This window comes from Amaranthus tricolor, chromosome 8 (assembly GCF_026212465.1).
Source record: "Amaranthus tricolor cultivar Red isolate AtriRed21 chromosome 8, ASM2621246v1, whole genome shotgun sequence".
Taxonomy (NCBI): domain Eukaryota; kingdom Viridiplantae; phylum Streptophyta; class Magnoliopsida; order Caryophyllales; family Amaranthaceae; genus Amaranthus; species Amaranthus tricolor.
The window spans coordinates 28,187,300-28,208,101 of record NC_080054.1 but is presented as its reverse complement, the minus strand read 5'-3'; the positions used below and the strand labels follow the sequence as shown (position 1 = coordinate 28,208,101).

At 31.6% G+C, this 20,802-nt stretch overlaps 1 long non-coding RNA gene across 1 annotated transcript; it reads right to left on the bottom strand.

The window, feature by feature from the left end:
- Positions 1 to 3,380: 3,380 nt before the first annotated feature.
- LOC130820877 (uncharacterized) lies at positions 3,381 to 5,479 on the bottom strand. Its single transcript, XR_009045275.1, has 3 exons — positions 5,128 to 5,479; positions 4,971 to 5,039; positions 3,381 to 4,635 (listed from the first exon to the last, which is right to left on the bottom strand). It is a non-coding gene; the product is annotated as an uncharacterized LOC130820877 (long non-coding RNA).
- Positions 5,480 to 20,802: the final 15,323 nt, after the last annotated feature.

Genomic DNA, 20,802 nt, shown 5'->3' with positions numbered 1-20,802 from the left:
TTCTAATCTAGTAAACGTTTATCATTTATACTTCAATGCTCCTTTTCTACCTTAAGTTACTACTCACCACAATAACGAGCATGTTGTATTCTTCCATTATTTGCAACAGGGGGATGCATCTTGAACATACTCACAATCATAAGTCATATGACAAAAGGATCATCCGCCATACAAATCAGAAGTAATGCTTAATACAGTAAACAGACATGGTTACATCGTATCGTATCATATCAGACAAGTTGTCATAGGTTTTGAATCTACCAGATTCGCGATTCAGCGTTATCCAAAGGATGAGATTGCCTGATATCCATCACCCTTATTGCCGTGTCATCGTGGATATAACTGCAATCGTGGTCCTAATTATATTTCTGTACTATGTAAAACTCATTAATCATGAAATAAACGAATAATTAACATAACTCCTATCTCACAGCCCCCGCTCTCTCTAGTTAATTACTCAAGGTGAGAAGCCTACCATCTGATTGATTCAAAATACATGAGAAAAGAATAGTCGTGGAATAATCTTCTACACATTATGAAATATCAATCACCCAAGTGAAGCAATTTCAAATTTTCAATTCTAGATAATAAATGATAAAATGTGATGAACACTTGAGATTAAGACATTGACGGAAAAATTAATTTATCAAACTAGCAAGTAGCAATAGTTTATTCACTTTGTTGGGTTTATAATCTTCAAGCTTGCACGAACCACACCCCTTTTCTTTATTATGGTGGCATACCGCTTGGGTCTAGTTTCATTTCTCATATCACGAGTAATTTCAACAGGGCGGCAGATGTTAGATAGGATACATGGACATATTCATAGCTAGTGATGGCCATAGAGCGGGTTACCCGGAACCGAACCGCGGAACCGTGAAACTGCCGGAAAAAAATTGTCGGAACCGTGATACCGCTGGAAAAAAATTGACCAAAGAACTGCGGGCCGGTTTACCCAGACCACCGGTTCCAAGGAACCGTACCGAACCGGTTCCCCCAGCCCAACGGTTCCTTGGAACCGGAACTGGGCGGTTCACCCGGCACAGCGATTCTTTGGAACCGATCAAAAACTAGCCGTTGGGGATTTTTTGTATAAATACTCCACACATTCAATCATTTTCATTCGCAATTCATCTTTCTCCTACTTTTTCTACTTGATTACTTAATTACGTAATTATTCTCTTAATTACATAATTACGCAATTATTCTCTTAATTACATTATTAGTCTTTTAATTATTTCTTAATTACATAATTAGTCTTTTAATTATTTCTTAATTATATAATTAGTTTTTTAATTATTTATTTATTTCTTAATTCCATTATTATTTCAATATTATCATGCCTTCTGTTTTGAAAAAAGCCTCCAAAAAAGTTATTAAAGTGGCAAAATCATTGGGAGGTTCTAGCTCCAAAAGAAAGGTCACTTCAACTCCGTCGATTGTCAACAACACCTTCAGTTAGTAATTATAATTTTGAACCAAATTATCCAGAAGAGTATGACCAAGAATTACACGATTATGCAGAAGAAGTGAAAAGAGAAATACAAATTGAAGAAGAACAACAACAAGTTGAGGAACCAACGACCCCTATTGGGATACATAGATCTCGACAGTCATCAACGAGATCACATGAAGAACAACTACAACAACAACAACAAAGACAAGCTTGTTGTAAACGAGTCAATTTCTAAAGTATGGGTTAGTTTTATAATTTTATTCTTCAAATTGATTAAATTTTAAATTATTATTTATTTATATATTGTGGTATTTGAGTATGTCTTTATATTTAAATTTAGATGAAGATGAACCAGTAAGACAACCTTTTCTGGCAATATCACCTCCTAGTGGTAGAATTGTTTCACATGTGTGGTCGTATTTTACAAAAGAAGCAACCGACAATCCGGATGTTTTCTTATACACTTGTCACATTTGTGAAAGTCAAGGGGTAAAGCCCTTAGTTTCATACAATTTCAGCAAAGGTAAATACTTTTAAGTTTTTATACATACAAGATATTTATTTTTTGTAAATCAAGAATGTATTAAAAATTCATTTATTGTGTTTTGTGAATACGTGTTAGGTGGTGGTATGGGATCTTTTAACAAACATTTGGCAAAGAAGCATGGAATCACAAAAGAAACTCATGCAGCAAGTGACAGCTGGACCACAAGTGAAAGCCGATAGTGGAACATTCCTGGCGGAGGTATGGCTTTTAAATATAATCGTAATGATATGATTGATGAATTTTCAAAATATGTAATTTGTGATGAATTGCCATTTAACCATGGTGAAGGTAAGGCATGTGACTATTACACTAGAAAAACTTTGCAACTACAATATAAAGTAATTCCTAGGAACACTCTTAAATGGCGTACAATAAAATTATATGAATTAAAGCGCTATGAATTAGTAGAAATGTTTAAATCTTTTAATGGTAGGGTTAGCATAACAATTGATATTTGGTCTGCTCTCCCACATTTAGAACCTTATATGTGTGTAACAGCACATTGAATAGATCATAATTGGATTATTCAAAAAAGAATAATTGCTTTTGAGTTAATGCTCGAAAGACATACCGGTGAATACATAAACTATAGATTAATAGAGATATGTAAAGAATGGAACTTGTTAGATAAGATATTTTGTTGTTCTACTGATAATGCAACCGCTAATATTAAATGCATCGAACTTTTGTATAACGAACCTGCATTTAGTTTTATCCTTGGTGGTAGATTATTACACGTACGTTGTTGTGCTCATATTGTTAACTTATCTTGCCAAGCAGGTATTAGACAACTAAGTGATTTATAAGATCTCGCTAGAGACATAGTGAAGTGGCTTAGAGTTGGACAGGTAAAGAGAAGATATAAGCAATTATGTGACCATTATCAACTAAAAAAAGTGTATTGGTTATTAAAAACTCCTACACGTTGGGGCTCAACCCATGATTTATTAAAAAAAGCTATTGCTCAACGTCCGGTTATAACACAACTGTATATTGAGTGTACAGATAACAGAATAAGTGATGAAACATGGGAACTAGCTATAGGCGTACAGAAAATATTAGAAGCGTATGTCCACGCAACTAAGATTTTTTCATATGTTTACGAACCAAACGTCCACTTAGTAATAAGTGAATGTATTACTATTTTTTATCATCTTTTTAAACATTCGCATAATGATACTACTATATTTTTAAAGCCGATTCTTGCAAATATGATGGACAAGTGAAAGACGTATTTTATTGATTTTCCTTTTATTTATGGAATTGCGACAATTTTAAATCCATGTTTTAAGAGGGAAATCCTTACTAAAGTAATTGGATTTTACTGCCAATCACTAGATCGCCCGCCTAGTGATGTACATAATTATGTTGAAAATTGTAAAAAACTTTTAGCAAAACTTTATGATTACTATTCTAGTGTATATAACCCAAGTTGCGATACGTCTAGGCGTGCTAGCGTCTCGGCACATCCCACTTATTATAATCCCATAATAGCTAACATAATAAGCCAAGATGATAGTTTTGTAAGACTATCTTCTCCCTTACCCTCCGCTTCATATTTTGAACTAGATAATTATCTTGAACATCACTTTGAAATTGACCAAGGTAGTTATAATATTTTAGAATGGTGGAAAGAAAAATCAATAAAATTCCCCATATTATCGAGAATTACAAAGGATATCCTTGTAATTCCTGCTTTTACTATTGCGTCGGAGTCTGCTTTTAGTGCAGGTAGAAGAGTTCTAGATGAAAAGAGATCTCGTCTTGCTCCACATACTATTCAAATATATGTTTGCAAGAAAGATTGGGATCAAGCGGAGCTCCGAACACAAAGACTCAAGAACGATGATGATTCATGGATGATGATGGATACATCTGCATCATCGTCAGAAGGAGAGCTAGCGGAAGCATCTAACCAACAAGATGATGATGACGAAGACGAATAGGAACATGAATATCGGACAACGATCAATCAACATTCAACAACTACAAATAACAGGTATGACAAAGAACTACGTGGGCTTTGATTCCTTCGGGATACGTAGGCAGCTTAGTATTCCTTGGGGTACAAAGTTCAAGTCCATTTTTTCCCTCTTTTTTATTAATCATCTTTATCGTTTCTTATTAATTTATTTTTTTCCTTCTTTTTAGTAAATATTTTAATAACGATGACAAGCAATGAATTTCGCTAATAATCAAGTAATCATCAAAGGCACGTTCGTATTATTATAGTAATTTTATATTATATTTAAAGGAAAAATAAGAATGGAACCGATGGTCCGACCCGCCCGACCCAGGAGTTGGAACCACCTCATGAATCGCCAAGGAACTGTTTGGAACCGCCCGGAACCGAAAACGTTCGAATCAGGTTCTATATGTTTTACCAGTACGGAACCGGCCCAAACTGGACCGTGGCCATCACAATTCATAGCTAACAAATTAATATGATAAGTAGGTGGCCTGTTTGGCAGGCTATATTACGCGGTGGTAATGAATATGAATTTATATGCAATTTCATAAAGAAACTTACTTATGAATGTTCATGACAATAAACTTCATTCCAGAACATGTGATTTTCCATGTCGATTTCCATAATCACCAGTACCATAAATGTTGAATATTTGGCATGTTCCTACATTATATCCAAACAGTTCGATGATCATAATCAAGTATCAAATTTTGTAAAAAGTTAACTACAAGTTTAGCATGGTTCTAGTGGGAAAATGTAGGTAAAAGTGATTACAGTGCTAATAAGAAAAAGAGAACAGTCAAAACATATATCAATAGTTAATTAATAGTGTCAATGATTTCTACTTTGAAACTCAAGCATTGACTAATTATACCGAGAGAAGCTCTTTAAGACCACGCCTTTTCAAGGAAAATGACAATAGAAAATGGAGAAATAGATATATTTCCTTTTGTCCAAGAAAATCAATAATAGTTCTAATCAAAAATAGAACTGCTTACTTCATTAGCTGTGAATCTGCCATACAACTTAGTACACCATGCTTCATTGTTAAAGAATAGGAAACACCTCTAGCATTATAGATTGAACCTAAAAGTTAAACAATGCTTTCAAGGGAGATGTGATGAAAAAAAAAAAACAAGATGATAGGCTCAATACCATTGTTCATCTTTCCCATCCCAATTCTTTTCTTCACAAAATCAATTGGAGCAACCATATTTAGAGCGGACACCTTCTTCTTCTTAACCCACATCTTCAATCAAGGACTATTCCTCCACTTCTTACTTGGGAATTATATTCTCCCATTGAGCTTCTCCTCAGCTTTACCATCCTTACTCGAGCTTCTTCAAATTCTTAAAAAGTAACAACTTTTCAAGGTCTTCCTTTATCTTCTTGCAAAAGAATTGGAAAAATTACATCCAATAGGTTGATCTTTGGCAAAAATAGGTTATTAGGTCGAATTTCGACGATTACATCCGTAAATACGAGCTTTGAAGTTAATTTTCATTGAATAAGCTTTGATCTGTTGGCAACCTAAACTAGGTCACTGATGATGTGGATGTACATGTATATATTTCTTGATGTGGTCTGACGTGGATGTACACGTGGTTGTACATGTGACATATATTTATTTATTTATTTATTTTAATTAATTTATTTTATTTTATTTTACATTCAAAAATTTATTTTATTTTAATTAATTATATTTATTAAAAATTGTTGTCGAATTTCAAATTTATTATTTTATTATCTTTTAAATTTACTTTTTTATTTTTAAATTATTTTATTTTAATTTATTTATATTTATTTGAAATTTTTTTTCCAATTTCAAATTTTGTTATTTTATTATCTTTTGAAATTAATTTTTTGATTAATTTAATTATTTATGTTTACTCAATTTAAAAACAAAATTAAACTAAAAATAAATTCAAAAACCTTTTCCCTCCCAACCCCTCCTCGCTTTCCCCGCCAACCCTGATCTTTGGCTCCGGCCACTTGCGCCCACTTTGTACGCACAGAAAATGTTGACCATATCCACCTTGTTCCCCTTCCCCTTCCCATTCCCTGCCCTTTCCCCATCCTCTTTCCCTTTCCCTTCCTTTTTCCTTACTCTTACCTTTCCCTTTTCCCTACTCTCTTCTTCGGTCAGTCTTTCCCAGCTCTCTTCTCCAGATTATAATTCAAAAGAAAGTATGAGGAAAGAATCCATTATTGGAAAGCTATTGGTTTTTTGGTTTGCCCATATTCAATGTGTTGCTCTTCTTCCTTCATCAACAACATCCATTTTTTGTTTATTTTGTCAGCCCAACTCCAAATGGATGGGGAAGGGGACATGTCGGGGAATCTGAAGAGGGAAAAAGGGTGGTTGAAATTTTTGGAGAAGGGGATGGGGACTGTGGAGTTGGGGTTGGGATAGGGGCTAATTGGACAGGGTAAGATAGGGTTGGGAGGGAGGTCGGGAACGAATGGGCCTTCCAACCATATTTACCTCATCCCCATTCTTTAATGTATTTCTTTCTTATCCAATACTAGTACACCTAGTAGCTTCGTAAATTTTCAAACCTCGACTGCATATATGCAATTACACATCCTTGCCCTTTGAGATATCTTCAATAATCTCTTCAATTTTGACAGTCTCACTAGATTCAACTCATCAAGGGGCTCAACAAACTTCTTGCCTTCAATAAGCCCTAGGACATTTTGCTACATGACTATAGCCAAAATTGATCAAGCCCTCAAATTTCCCTCCACAGACCCAATACCCTTAATGATTAACAACTTTTGAGTGTGACTTAATAATTATTTCATGGTTTGTTGATGATGGAAGCTTAGTAGTAGTGTGTTGGAGAATCAGAAGCATTGAATGTAGCATTGGTTGCTTGAAAGATGTGTAGTGTAGGGCAAGGACTACCTTGCGTTGGAAACAAGGGGTTGTTCATTGTTGTATAATTCTTGTGTTGGAGCATCTTTAACGGATGGTGAGCAGCCTTGTTCTTGACACAAGGAACACGTTGGAGATGCTGGTATCTATGCTCACACGGGCAAGCATGCTGCCAAAGCGAACACATGGACTGCTGCTTGCGCGTGCACTCAACTCTGGTGGCTATTTACTTCCTCGACTTGTGTTGCTGAAACGAGCAACTAGCTCTGCTCATGCTGATTGAAGTTAAATGGCATATTTCATTGGGGTATAAATACCAATTAGCTTAATTCAACACTTAAGAGATACATTACTGGAGTCTTGGGAAGCTCATTCAAGGGTTTTAAAGAGAAATAGAATGTGACTTATTGTCTTATTGATAACTACAAAGGGAAGGTTTGAGTGTGATTTTCCACTAGAAATCCTTTAGTATTCTTTGCGAGTGAGTTAGTTAGAAGTCTTGCGTTGTGTTATCTCTTGTAAACACTAGCTTTATCAATACAATGAGTTTCCCCTTGTTTGGACGGGCTGTATGATCTATGAACAAATTATTCATATAATTTTCACCTCCCAAATTGGTGTATTCTTCTGTTGCTTCTCTTATTTGTTCTTCAAATTAAGGTTTTATGTTCATGTTTACTTCTAAATTATTCATGCTATGATATCATATGCAAATATTGTTTGTGAGCAACCTATTACCTAATTATTAACCAATTAGTCCTAACAATAACCATGAGCTTTGATACCCATTGTTATATAATTTTGAGCAAAATTAGGGTTGAGAAAAACAAAAAATCAATCAACCACAAAAAAAAGTAGCAAAATGTCTAAAAGACTACAGCACACGAGAATTAACAGGTAACTCTATTGTTCCGTAGATTTTAATCATAACTTAGCCCTAAATTTAAAATTTGTTATTATTAGATGAAAATTGAAATGTGAGGGTTGCAGTAAATGTAAACATATCACAATCAACTGAGTGAACTCATTGGCACTAAATAATAAGTAGAAAATTGATTTACTAAACAAAGCAATTGTAGTTCATTTTTGAATAAAATTCAAAATGCAGAAGTTATAAATGCCCTAAAATCAAGGCTATAAACCAATAAATATCTAAGATAATAAGAAATTTATTGACGAAGATTGAAGTTTACCTAAGAAAGGGGATCACATAGTAAGTGTGATGAAGAATTGAATTGTCTGCGAAATGTGATCATTGATGAACTGTTGAAGAGGGAAAAGGCGGGATTGCGGGAGGGTTTTAATTTCCACATTTAAGAAGGAAGAAAGACACAAATTCCTGTGAGAGACGAAACTCTAAATGGGCTGACTCATTATATATTTTTTAAAATATTGTAAGTAGACATTAAAAATAATATAAGTAGACAATTAAGATATTGAAAGTAGGCATTAAAGATATGGTAAGTAAGCATTAAGTACAATGTAAGTAGGTATTAAGAATACGGTAAATAGGCATTAATCTTTAATGGGTTGGATTTGAAATACGTCTCTCAAAAAGACGGTTTCTCAAGAGACTAGCTGCCCTAAAGAATCTACAACTACTTTTTGATGGTTGGGCCAACTTCTTTATCTGGTTCAGAAGTTAGGCCCAAACTTCAGCCCAATTTAGTCTATTGAAATTTGAAAATGATTTTGTATTTAATTTTTTGATTTTTTTATTCGGGGTATGTTAGAATTTTTAGGGAGAATAATAATTGATATTTTCTATAAGTGGTGAGAATTAAACATTTTTCCACTACTCTCGAAGATGAAAAGAAAAGCCATCAACCACTAGACTAACCCATAAAAATGTTGGTAGACTGCTAATGAAATAATGTATATAATGAATAAACTAATTACAGAATCACAAATTCTTGTATGAGAAGGTCTCGCTGTGAAATGTGCCTCATACTTAGTTTAAATAGCCCAATAATAGAAACTTTTAGCTTATGGATGCTTTGTTTTGGGGTCGTCTTACTGTGAAACGGTCTCATACAAGACGGACTGTTACAGAATATTTTCTAAATTTACTATATATCATATTGAAATAAAAACCTTTTTAAAATTGATATAATTGATAACTTATGAACATCTTAATAACAACAATACTAAAAGTCTTAATCCAAAAGGTTAGAGTTGACTATATAAGCAAATAGATTAGTCTTAATAGTCGTTACACGATTCTCCTTCTCCATTCGTTTTGATTTTCTATCATCTTAACTTGTAAAATTAAACTCTTGATATTCTTAAACATCTTATACCCTCCAAGTAATCTTTAGTCTTCCTTGATTTTAAATCCCCAAAATACAATTTTGCTATATATCTACACCGGTACACCAATACCCTGTTGTGGCACTTGTCAAACCATCATTAACAATTCTCTTTCAGAATGTCTTCAATATCTACGATGCCTAAAACTTTTCTTATTCGTTTGTTTAATAGTATATCCTTCAGAGTATGTCTACTCATCCATCTAAACTTTTGCCTTTTCACTAATCTCATTTTTCTACATTAATTTTTTTTTATAAAAGCCTAACATTCGTATTAATTTATACAGTAGTGCTTGTCTAGTAGGGAGTCCGATAAAACTTTCCTTATTGAATAGGTATTTGAAACATCCACTTGGAACGACTCCTTTCTCTTCCAGCTTTGCTGGGTCTCAACTTACAACTAGTCTCTTGAGAGACTGTCTCTTTGAAAAACGTATCTTAAGCCTAGCCCATTAAATATTAATGCCTACTTACCATATTCTTAATGCCTACTTACATTATCCTTAATGTTTACTTACCGTATCCTTAATGCCTACTTTCAATATCTTAAATGTAAACTTACATCTTTCTAAATGCCTACTTACAGTATTTAAAAAATATATAATGGACCGGTCCAACTAGAGATCGTTTCTCACAAGAATTTGTGCTTAACTTATCTCATAAATATGTTAAAGTTATACATTCTTTGTATTTCGTTTTATTTCATCTTAATTTAAATTCTCGTGACTCTAAATCTTGTCTCTTGCATTCTAACTTAGTACGTAATTGCCCCTCTTTGATCTTGTCTGTTAAATTAATAACGTCAACGTAAAAATAATATGCATTAAGAAATGTCTCCTTGAAACGACATCCTTATGTCCCTCTGAATCTGCATTATATAGGATGACATGAGAAAAAAGAGTAGGGAATGCCAAGGATAAATGTCAATATTGTAGCATTGGTAAGGCTGTAGCCTTGTAGGAGATGAGGACAACAGCATTATCCATTGTAGTCTTGTGTACTCATGATGAGATGGAGATAATGGAATTAAGTGCTAATTTCCGTGATGTATCAACGAGAGGAGAGGATGCTATTTAGATTCAAATTTAGTGCCTAACACATCATATCCACTTCCTATCTTCCCACTAACTATTTTTTTGATTCCATGCCTTTAATTTCTAAATCAAACTTCTTAGACTACCTCTTAACTAATCTCTTTAATCTCTTTTTCAATCCTTCAATTGATATACACAAAACTCTTCTATCAAATGTTTGTGGGTCCACTTCAAAGAAACGGAGTGAAATTGGTTGACTTATTTATTTTATAATTTAACTCTTTACTTTGTTTTGATGATTTACCCACATCGACAAATTAAAAGATGGTGTGTACACTTTATAAGATATCGGAGACCTTTTTCCCATTATCATATGATTTTGGGATGGTATATATCTTCTTGGCTTATGAAGTGTGTGCACTTGTATGTCCCCGTTAATATACTTGATTGATGGCAATCAATAAATATGAGTGCCAATTAATAATTAAGAATATTAGTATGATATACTATAAAATTGATTTTTAATTAAATTATTCGAATTACAATTTAGACATATCCAAACCTACTTATTGAAAGTATTTATCATTTATCATCAACTCATTTGGGGAAGGCTACTGTGAACAAGTTGCATTAGAAGATTTTCTCCTTTTTGTCATTAGTGCTTTCCATTATTGTTGGTTAGCTTTTGTTAGTTAATAATTAAATAAGCTTGTTTTCTTCTTATGAATTCGTCATATTCTTGAGGTCTTCTCTTCCATTTAGCTTATGGCGGTTATGCAAGGGGTTCAACTTCAACACTTTATCAACTACATAATACAAGGTTTAGTGAGCTATGTACAAAGTACATACAACCTATGAAAAATTGAAATTAATAATCTCAATTTCAGATGTTTCAATTTTAAAATCTCAACTTTGACATAATATTTAAAATTTTAATTTTTGAAAGCATCATCATCATCATCCAACCCAATATATCCTGCTCATAAAAAAAAACTATAGACATGACCAACTTTTGAAGGCATCTTTTCTAAAATTTTCAAAATTGAATATTATTTAAATTCCTATCATTTAAAAAAATTAAAAGAAAAATATTCATGGACCAATAAAATAATGTCACATATTTATTCATATTTTTTGTAGTAATTATTAATAGGTTATGTGCTTTAAAATAAGATTCCCCTAAAGTTTGAATTTTTAAATAAAAACTCAAGCTTGAGATTTTTAAAATTTGAGCACCTGAAAGTTTAAAAATTAAAATTTCCTAGAATTTATTACAGTTTTTTTATTTTCGTAAAAGCTAGAGAATGTTTTTTAATTTTTATGAGTTCGCCCTCAATAATATTAAATTTGGGCCAGCTGTTGGAATATATATCATGCTAAGAAATAAACTAAATTTAAAAGATTAAGTTGATGGTTGAAGTGCTTAATTGAGCGTCAAATTCAACCTGATGAAGCAAGCTAGCTCCGTCAAGCACAATGCCGATTTTTCTCTCATAAACTCGATTTTGTTTGCTCGTTTGAAATTAATAAAGCACTTGCACATATATTTTGCCAATTCCATAATGATATTTGGCATATTATATTTTATCCTTAATAATCCAGATTATCCGACATTTATTTTCACTTATAAGAACATTAGATTATTGAATAGAAGATCTCATCACATTAATCAATAACATCCAAAATGTTATGACATCTCCACTTCACGTTACAATAATAACACTTAACTACCAACTTATACCAACCCTTTAGAATATTACCTAATTAGATAGGGTTGATTATCTTGATTGATCCAACACAAAAAAATAAACCATTGGTGATACATGTTTACATTAAATAACATCTACACCTACCATATCCATGCCCATACCCATACAAATTACTAGGGTTTTATAACATGTTAAAAGACATAATAAGTAGCACACTTGGGATCATGAACGTGGTGGCCTTGGGGTGTGCACAGGATTAGATGTGGTTGGCCCATAATCATTTTTCTCAATATCCATTCTACCTTCAATAAATTCCTCTTCCATCCTTTCTTTTGATATCTTATGATCCTGTTACATCAAATCACCAAATCACTTACCAAAAACCCTCTTATTAATATAGTGATTATTATTTGACATGATGTCAGAATTTAGTGTATGTGACAGAAAATTAAAATTTTGAATTTCGTTTAATTCTTAGTTTCACCGCTAACTATAAGGATTATGTATGATGAATTCACGCAAGAACCCTTGATCCACACTTGGCTCAAATGGCTCAAGTGTGAGTGGCGTTATAGTATATAACGGCGGCTTCAATCGTATTGCCAAGGACTCAATCAAGTAATACGCTTAAGCTGTAGTTGAAGTTCTATGATATGTTATGTACACTATCACGTCTCTTTACACGAGAGTCTTTTGAAAAACAAATGCTGATGTAACACATACCCTTCATACATGGTGTTGGGAGTATATGAGATTCGAACCTCTAACTTTTTGTCATATTGACTTCTAATACTATATCAATTAAACATTAATTTAGTTGAGTTGGATCCTTAAAAGAATAGCATAAGAGACATGGAGAACATATAGCTGGTGTATTAGATGTTTACAAAGATGTAAGATACCTGATCATTCATGATTTCTGTTGCAACAATTTCTATTGATCCTTTACTTGGGAGATCACTTAGCCCTGCAATCGCAACACAAATAAACAATCATTAAACATGATAGAATATATAACATGAATTTGGGTCTTAACCATCGATTTAAGCGTCTAGTTGAGTTGATTCTTTGATATGGTATAGTATCTTAGGGCACAAGTTTAAATCTTGTTCTCCTTATTTCAAGTTGAATTATTAAGCACCATGCATAAGAAGACTCTCGTATGAGGTGGCGTGATACAGTACATATGTTGGTTATTTAACAATTAATCACTCTTAAAATCTTACAAAAATTCAACCATTATTGAGACTCAAGATAAGATTCTAAAGCCCAAGTTTATAACAATGATGAACAAATTTTTGTTCATTGTATTTTGTTCATCAATGTTATGAACTTGGGAGCTTATGGTAGGAGAAAGTTTTTGGGTATTTACTTGTCATGGGGATAGCATTTGAAGAGATAAGGAAAGAACAAGCAAGTATGAACATTAAGAGATGAACTGCTTGGGAGGCCATTTTAGTCTAGTTGCTGTAGTACTATAAAATTTTACACCTTTGACTTATTTATAGTGAAGGCTATGTTTGGAAGCTCAAGATATGATTAGATAGTGGGCTTTGTTGTTTTCCCTCAACGTTGAAAAATGAAAAGTAAGAAAAATGGGGCTCTTTTGGAAGACTACTTAATGTTATGTGAAGGGAATATAGGCTCGTATTAGTTGTCTGTCAAGAAACTAATTTAATTAAAAGTTTATATTGATAGTTGATATTTTTGATTTATCTTATATATTCTATCACGTCCTCATATAAAAGCCTTTTGGGATAGATTTTATGGATGAAGTTTTCCAAATAATTCCACTCGAGCTCATTCAACTCAATCAAAAGTTTAAATTAATAGTTGAAGACCTAATACATGATTTATAGAAGTACTTTATTAGGCCATCAAATTAGTCATTCGATTAAAAAATCTTAATAATATTAAATTGTTTAACTTATAACACAGAAAAATATTAGCCAAATTGGTTCAAAAGAAATATAAAAATGAATGTTCGATCCGTTCCATATTAATATCCTCAATATGCGTGTTGGCCACTTTCTATATATCTTTGCTTTTCATCAATAGATGATATGAATTTGGACATATAATCAGTGGTGCTGAAAGGCATTAGTGATATTTTTCTCTGCAATTTATGTGTATTTGGCATGTGTGATGTGTAGTGGAAGACATCAATATATCAGTTGGAGATTTAAAAATGTCAAATACATTGATAAGGAAAGTAGAACCCACCACTGAAGTGGAGGGAAATGAGTAGTTTTCCAACAATTTCTTGTTTTTATTTTTTTATTTATTATAACCATTGTTTGAGCTCAATCAATGTGATGAAATAAGCATGTATGTGGAATTTGGATGTCATGAAACTGTGCTTTCATAACTAACTAATTCTCAACTATAAACCTTTGCTGCACTCAGGTGATTTGTTTGTAAAGCATGAAGATTGCAAGTATTGATTAGGGCGTGTTCTTTTCGACTTATTTTTTGATTTATTTCGGTTTAGGTTTTACTCTATTTAATTAGGTTTAAATCAATTCATCTTAACTGTGATTCGTTACTCATTAATTGTTTCAAATTTCAATTCAACTTTATTAGGTTTAGTTTGATTCAATTTATTTCTTCTTTCAATTAAGTTATGTCTAAGCCATCATGCACGGACCATTGTATAGGTTATTGTAAGATCTTTATGCATAGGGGCCATTGTCTCGTTTATTTGTGGGTCCCAACCGGTGCGGAACATAAAAAGGGTCATAAAAACTTAAAAACAATAGTTTAACTTGCCCTTGCTAATCAACTGTCATGATACTAGTATGTAGGTGGAATTAAGTTGACCCAATAAGAGGGCAAAAGAGGCTTGTACACCAAGCTCATTCAAAAATATTAGAAAATGGTGCTTTAATAGTTAATAGTTTTTTTAGTGACAAAAGGCTAAATGAGAAGGTCATGACACATGAGTATGTGATTACAAAGCCGTACATGATAATTCTCAACCTAGTTAAGTTAGTAACCCACAGTTTGGTTATTGTTGTCCTGTTTATAAGCACCCAGAAACATGATCACATGTTACAAATGTCTCAACATCACCTTATTGTCTCTTTTATTAATCAAGTATCTTTTTTGTCGTTTTTAGTCATATATCATGTTGCGTTCTTTCATTATGCAACGCATGCATTTGCGTCGTTTTATGTAATATTTGATAGATTTACAATAAGAACTGAAAATTGGTGTTAGTTTGGTCAGCCCATTATTATCTTTTAGTTTATAAGGTTTAATAGGTTGGATCTGAGAGACGTCTCTCAAGAAACCAGCTGCTCTTTAATTTGTATTATTGAGCTATTCAGCTTATATATATAATGCGTCTCTCGGTGAGACCGTCTCTCACAATAATTTGTGTAAATAGTGATACTCCATAATCCCATTGAATGATTTGAACCTGTCTGCTCAGAAGAAAAATTACTGGTGGATAGCTCTTGCCAATGAAAATGGAAATATGAGTCAATTGTGTACGTGCAAAGAGAGAAAAGTGTTTCATCAAAAAGAATTTAGATATTTTATAATAAATAAAGCACCTGAAAATTAAAAAATAATTAAAATATACGTATAATATTAAAAAATAATAAGCTATTGTATAAAAATAAAAATAATATAAAATAAATATACATACCAAAATAGCAAAACTTGGAACATTTGTGTCGTCAAACTTTAACCCAAGCTTGCATCGGAATGTGATGACTTGTCTTTAACACAAAATCATCATAAGTTACCCCAATATTCAACAATAAACAACACCTTTTCTTCTACCAAATTGCATCAACCAACATCGTCCATCTATGGGCTATAATGTTTTGGACAAAGGCGAATTCTCTCGTGCGGTCCATCATCATACAAACCCACTTACCTTTTACTACAAAAAGAGCCCAATTTGCATACTCCTCCCTCACCAAACACAAGTCAACAAGGTGCCAACAATTGGTCTTCTAGGAGACCGTCTTTTTGAGAGAGATCTCTTATGTCCAAACTATTAAAGCTTAATTAAACTGAAAAATGATAATCAACTTACCAGATTAGAAATGGTCTCTTAAAGAGACCGTCTTTCACAAGAATTTGTGTAAAATCACCATTAACCAATCTTGTCCTAGTTGTCTTAACCAAGTTTTTTCTTCATGACTTAAAAATTTACTACTTAATTCTGAAAAGTTATTTATTAAATACTGTTTAGTTATATGACCAACATACCGAAAAGTAAAATTCAACCAGAAACTAAGTTAGTAAAAAGTCGAAGGTGTATATGTAAATAATATTCATATTTAATGTATTATCTTCTTAATCAAGTACTCCCTCCGTCTCATTTAATTTGCAGTATTTTTCATTTTGGTTTGTCTCACTTAATTTACATCATTTCTATTTTTAGACTATGGTCCATTACTTTTTTTTAATCTCATTCATACATTTTAACTTTCTTTTAGTTTTACCCATACGATTTATTCTTTCTTTTTATTTATTATAATTATCCACCTTTTTCTTAAAAAACAATCATTAAATACAAATTATATGGGACGGAAGAAGTATATATGTTGATACTTAGTTACCTACTTACCTTACGTTAGCCTAGGATTGACTTGTATGTACTTGACAAGATGTTTTTATGATTAACTAAAGTCACAATGTTTCCTTTTATAATAAAAGATAAAACATTGAAGTAAGTAACTAATATTTTTTTATTTTAGGTAAAGTAAGGAATCCTACAGGTAAGAAGGAGAAAAAATTTAATTTTTCACTAGATGAGATTGGATAAATTGTTTGAGTGGTGAAAATCAACCCTCCTATCAAATCACAAGATATGAAGATAAAAATCTTCAATCACTATACATGTTCATTAAAATTATGTTTGCAACATTATATTAGTTGAATAGTGAAATACTGTGAAAACATAATGTGCTTAACTAACTAAAAACTGTAATAAAACAAGAAAAAATTGCGCATAAAAATTTATACTTATACATAAAACACATATCCAAATTTGATATTATCAGTCATATTTTTTACTATATTATATACTATTCTATTTTTAGAGCTTGTCTTTTTTGACTTTTTTAATAAATAACTTTTTAATTAATATGCACATATTTTAAACTACGAAGGAAATATATTTTTGAAGAAAAGTATCACTTTTCTAACTATTGTGAAATATTGGTCAAAAGCTAAAGGATTTGAAATGAATAAGTAAACAATAAATTAACATGAGTACTTTACTTGACATAAGCTTGCTGGCATCATAAGATAAGAGTCATCCAATGACGCCCTCCAAGAATTGCGTCATAATTGAATATTTTTATAAAACAAAACAAAACGGTTAGGTATGGACTATAGAGTATGGACATTCCATAAATAGGCTTTGTTCTGTGATGGGCTTCAATCTGTTTCCAGAAATCTATCATGCTTAGTCTCTAATTGTAAACAAAAACATGTGCATTTCATTAGTATATTATCCAACTTTTAAGGTGGAAGGCCCAACTAACGTTCTACTTTTCCTTTCTACTCCCTCCTTTTCAATTTACTCGCAACATTTGTTTTTTCATACAGTTTAATACACTAATTTAATTCTTAATATTTTTATCATATATAATAAAAAATTATAAAAATTTATTATTAATAATCTTTGAATGAGACAAATCAAACAAGATCTCACTTGACTATGTTTTAACTAATCACAAATTAAGAGTGATGAATGAATAGTGCCATTTTTTTAACATGTTGCAACTAATATGGAATGGAGGAAGTATATTATTTGCAACACTTTTTTTCTTCTGTTTTGCAATACTTTATTAACTCTTATACTTTTGTCATTATTTAAAGACAATATTGATTCACAAAAACTTGGATGAGACAGTCTCATTATGAGAACGTTAATTTGGGTCGACCCAAATCGCGCATGTAACAAGATTTTAATTTTCTGGGCATTTATCAATTTTGATCCTAAAGGTATCAATTTCGAAAATTGATTACTTTAAAATCAAAATTGAAAAATGTCCAGATTGTTACACGCGCAAATTGGACCAACCCAAATTGACGATCTCATTATGCGGCCGTCTCTAGCAAGATCGGTTGATATTGGTTTTAGTGTTTTATGGCATCCAATAGTCATTTTCTTAATACTTATACCATACCAAAAGTATAAAAGTATCATGAAACAGAGGTAGTAAATTTTAAAACCCCAATCGTTTTCTCATTTTGGTTATCCTATTCATTTTGACAATTTCGTTATTAAGATCGTCTCACCATGAGACGTCTTGATATGGATTGACTCAATTCTAATATTTTAAAAAAACAGTTTAATTAGTTTTATATTAGATTTTTTTAAATATAAATTATTTAGGCTGCATGTATTGGCCCGTCTAACCACGAGGCGGTCTCATAAAAGACTTGTTGCATATTTTAACTTTCTTTAATATCTTCCACATGATTCGATCAACCTCCTCATTTCTACCAACTTTTCATGCTTCCCTAAAACTTCACCTATTCTCTCATTAATGCAATTCTAGCGGAGACAGAGGAAGTACATGAGCAGAGTCTCTAACAGATGATGATTAGCTAACATAAGATTGATTATGTGAATAACAAAGAATCCAGCCTAATTGAGAGACATTAATTAGTTCGATGACAACACATACTAGATGTCATTCCATGACGTTAATTAAACATCCTGTCATCTCTGAAGGATACTCTAATTAACAAATCTGATGAAGTTAGGCATACATTATAATTAATTTCTGCTTTATTTCCAGAAATGTACCAAAACTCCAATCGTAAATATAGTTTCATTTTGCAATAATCACTAATATATTTCCAGAAATGTGCAAAATGTACAATCATGTGGTGGAACTAAGTTTTGAAAGGCCTAACTATTTTGTTTTGACTTGTTGTAAGATTACATTCATATCTATTTATCTTTAAACTAACACCAAGTTTAATTCTGCCTAAGCTCATCATTCTGCCAAACTTCCTTTTTTGTTACTCCTATCATGCCACATTATATTTCTTAATTATTTCTCTCTCCGTTCCCTAATAAAATTCTCATTATGAATGTTCACGAAAATTAAGAAAAATAAAATCTTTTAGATAGTGAATATATTATTTTGTTGAATAATAAATTTAATAAAGAAAAAGTAGGGACCATACACATTACAAAAAATATTAAAAGAAAGTTAGAGGAAAAAATATGAGAAATACAACTAATAAAAAAATATTTTTATAAAGTTAGTGAGAAACATGTAGAGACTATTAAGAAATATAAAAATGTTAAAATGAAGTTAGTGGAAGAGATAAAGAGACCAAAAACATTATTAAAATATTAAAATGATGATGAATAAAATTATTTTTATCCAAAATTTATGATATAAATAGAAAAATTATTTGTGGTAACAAGAAATGGAAGATGCCTAAATCGTAGTTTGTTGCATTACATAATTAGTTTTGTTAACCTTACCAAATTATGTCAAAATTTGTTTTTGGCCTTCATCGACACGCTCTATGCTTGCTGAAATTTTCTTAATTAATTGACTCGTTTTTGAGCTATAACTTAAGACCAAAGGTTCAAGTGATTAAAACATCAAAGCAAGATACGAAACAAAGAACTCATTTGGGTCATCAGGTCGATTTCAGATCAGATGTTTTAAGTCGATTCAAAATTAAATCTTATGTCCATATTGATTTTACATGATTATAAACCCATTTTTGAGTCAAATTAAATAGATTTAGTTAAGCGGGATGAATATCAAATCTACGGATCTATTTTGAACACTTTTGCTAAAAAAAAAAGTGATGTTTGAACACCTTCTGTCTATAGATAAGTTTGGGTAAAAAAGCTTAATAAAAAATTAGTGAATTCAAGCTGTAAATATGATGAAGTATGATATTGTTGAGGAAATGTGTACATGTGATTTCACATCGGTATTTTATTGGAATGTTGATTAGTATATAAAGTCGTAGCTACTCCTCCTACTATAATATGGTATTAGACAGGAAATCATTAAGTTTGTGCGTAGTTAATTCTACTCTTATCTGGACTTGTACACATGAATCCAATGTAATATCTGAATATAAAATATAAAAACTTCTATTCACTACTTTTCCGGTTCAATTTTACTTGCTACACAACGTTTTTGCACAAGAATTAAGAAAATAAATACCTTTGTGTTAAAAAGACCATTATAACTCCTCAAGGCAGAGCATACTTGACAAATTCTTTGAATGCTATGTGAAATTTCATAAATTATTATGTTTTTCAAAGAATTTTGTATCTTTAAAAATTTAACATATGGAGTACCATCTAATTTCATATTGAGATCCCTACTTTTGGGGTTCTTGTGGGGTCGAACATATTAAACATACACAGAACGTCCTCTAAATTAACCTGGTGTAAAAGGTAATGAGGTATGGGATAGGAAAAGAGGGGGGGGAATAATACTCGCTCCTATTCACCTTAAGTGTCTCATTTTCTTATTGGGTTAAGTCACCTTAAATGTCTTATTTCTATTTTAGGTAGGTTAACTTTATTAATTTTAACCTTATTAAATTTAATTTTTTCACGCCTTTACTCTTATTAACCCCATTTTACTCCTGTTAAATTTAAAAATACTACATACTTTCTCTTTTACATGTGGTCTCATTTAACGCCTAAAAAGTAATAAAAAGTTAAATGAAACGCTTTAATCGAATATGATGGATATTATTTTTTATTAACAATAGTATTTTAACAAATAATTTGAAATAGTTAAATAATGAAAAAATAGCTTAATGTAGTGAAACTATTAAGAAAAATGTAACCAAGGGAGTTACGATCCTCTCTATTACTTAAAATATAATGGAGGGTCTACTATTCAATATAATGATTAAAATTGCTTGATAGAGAA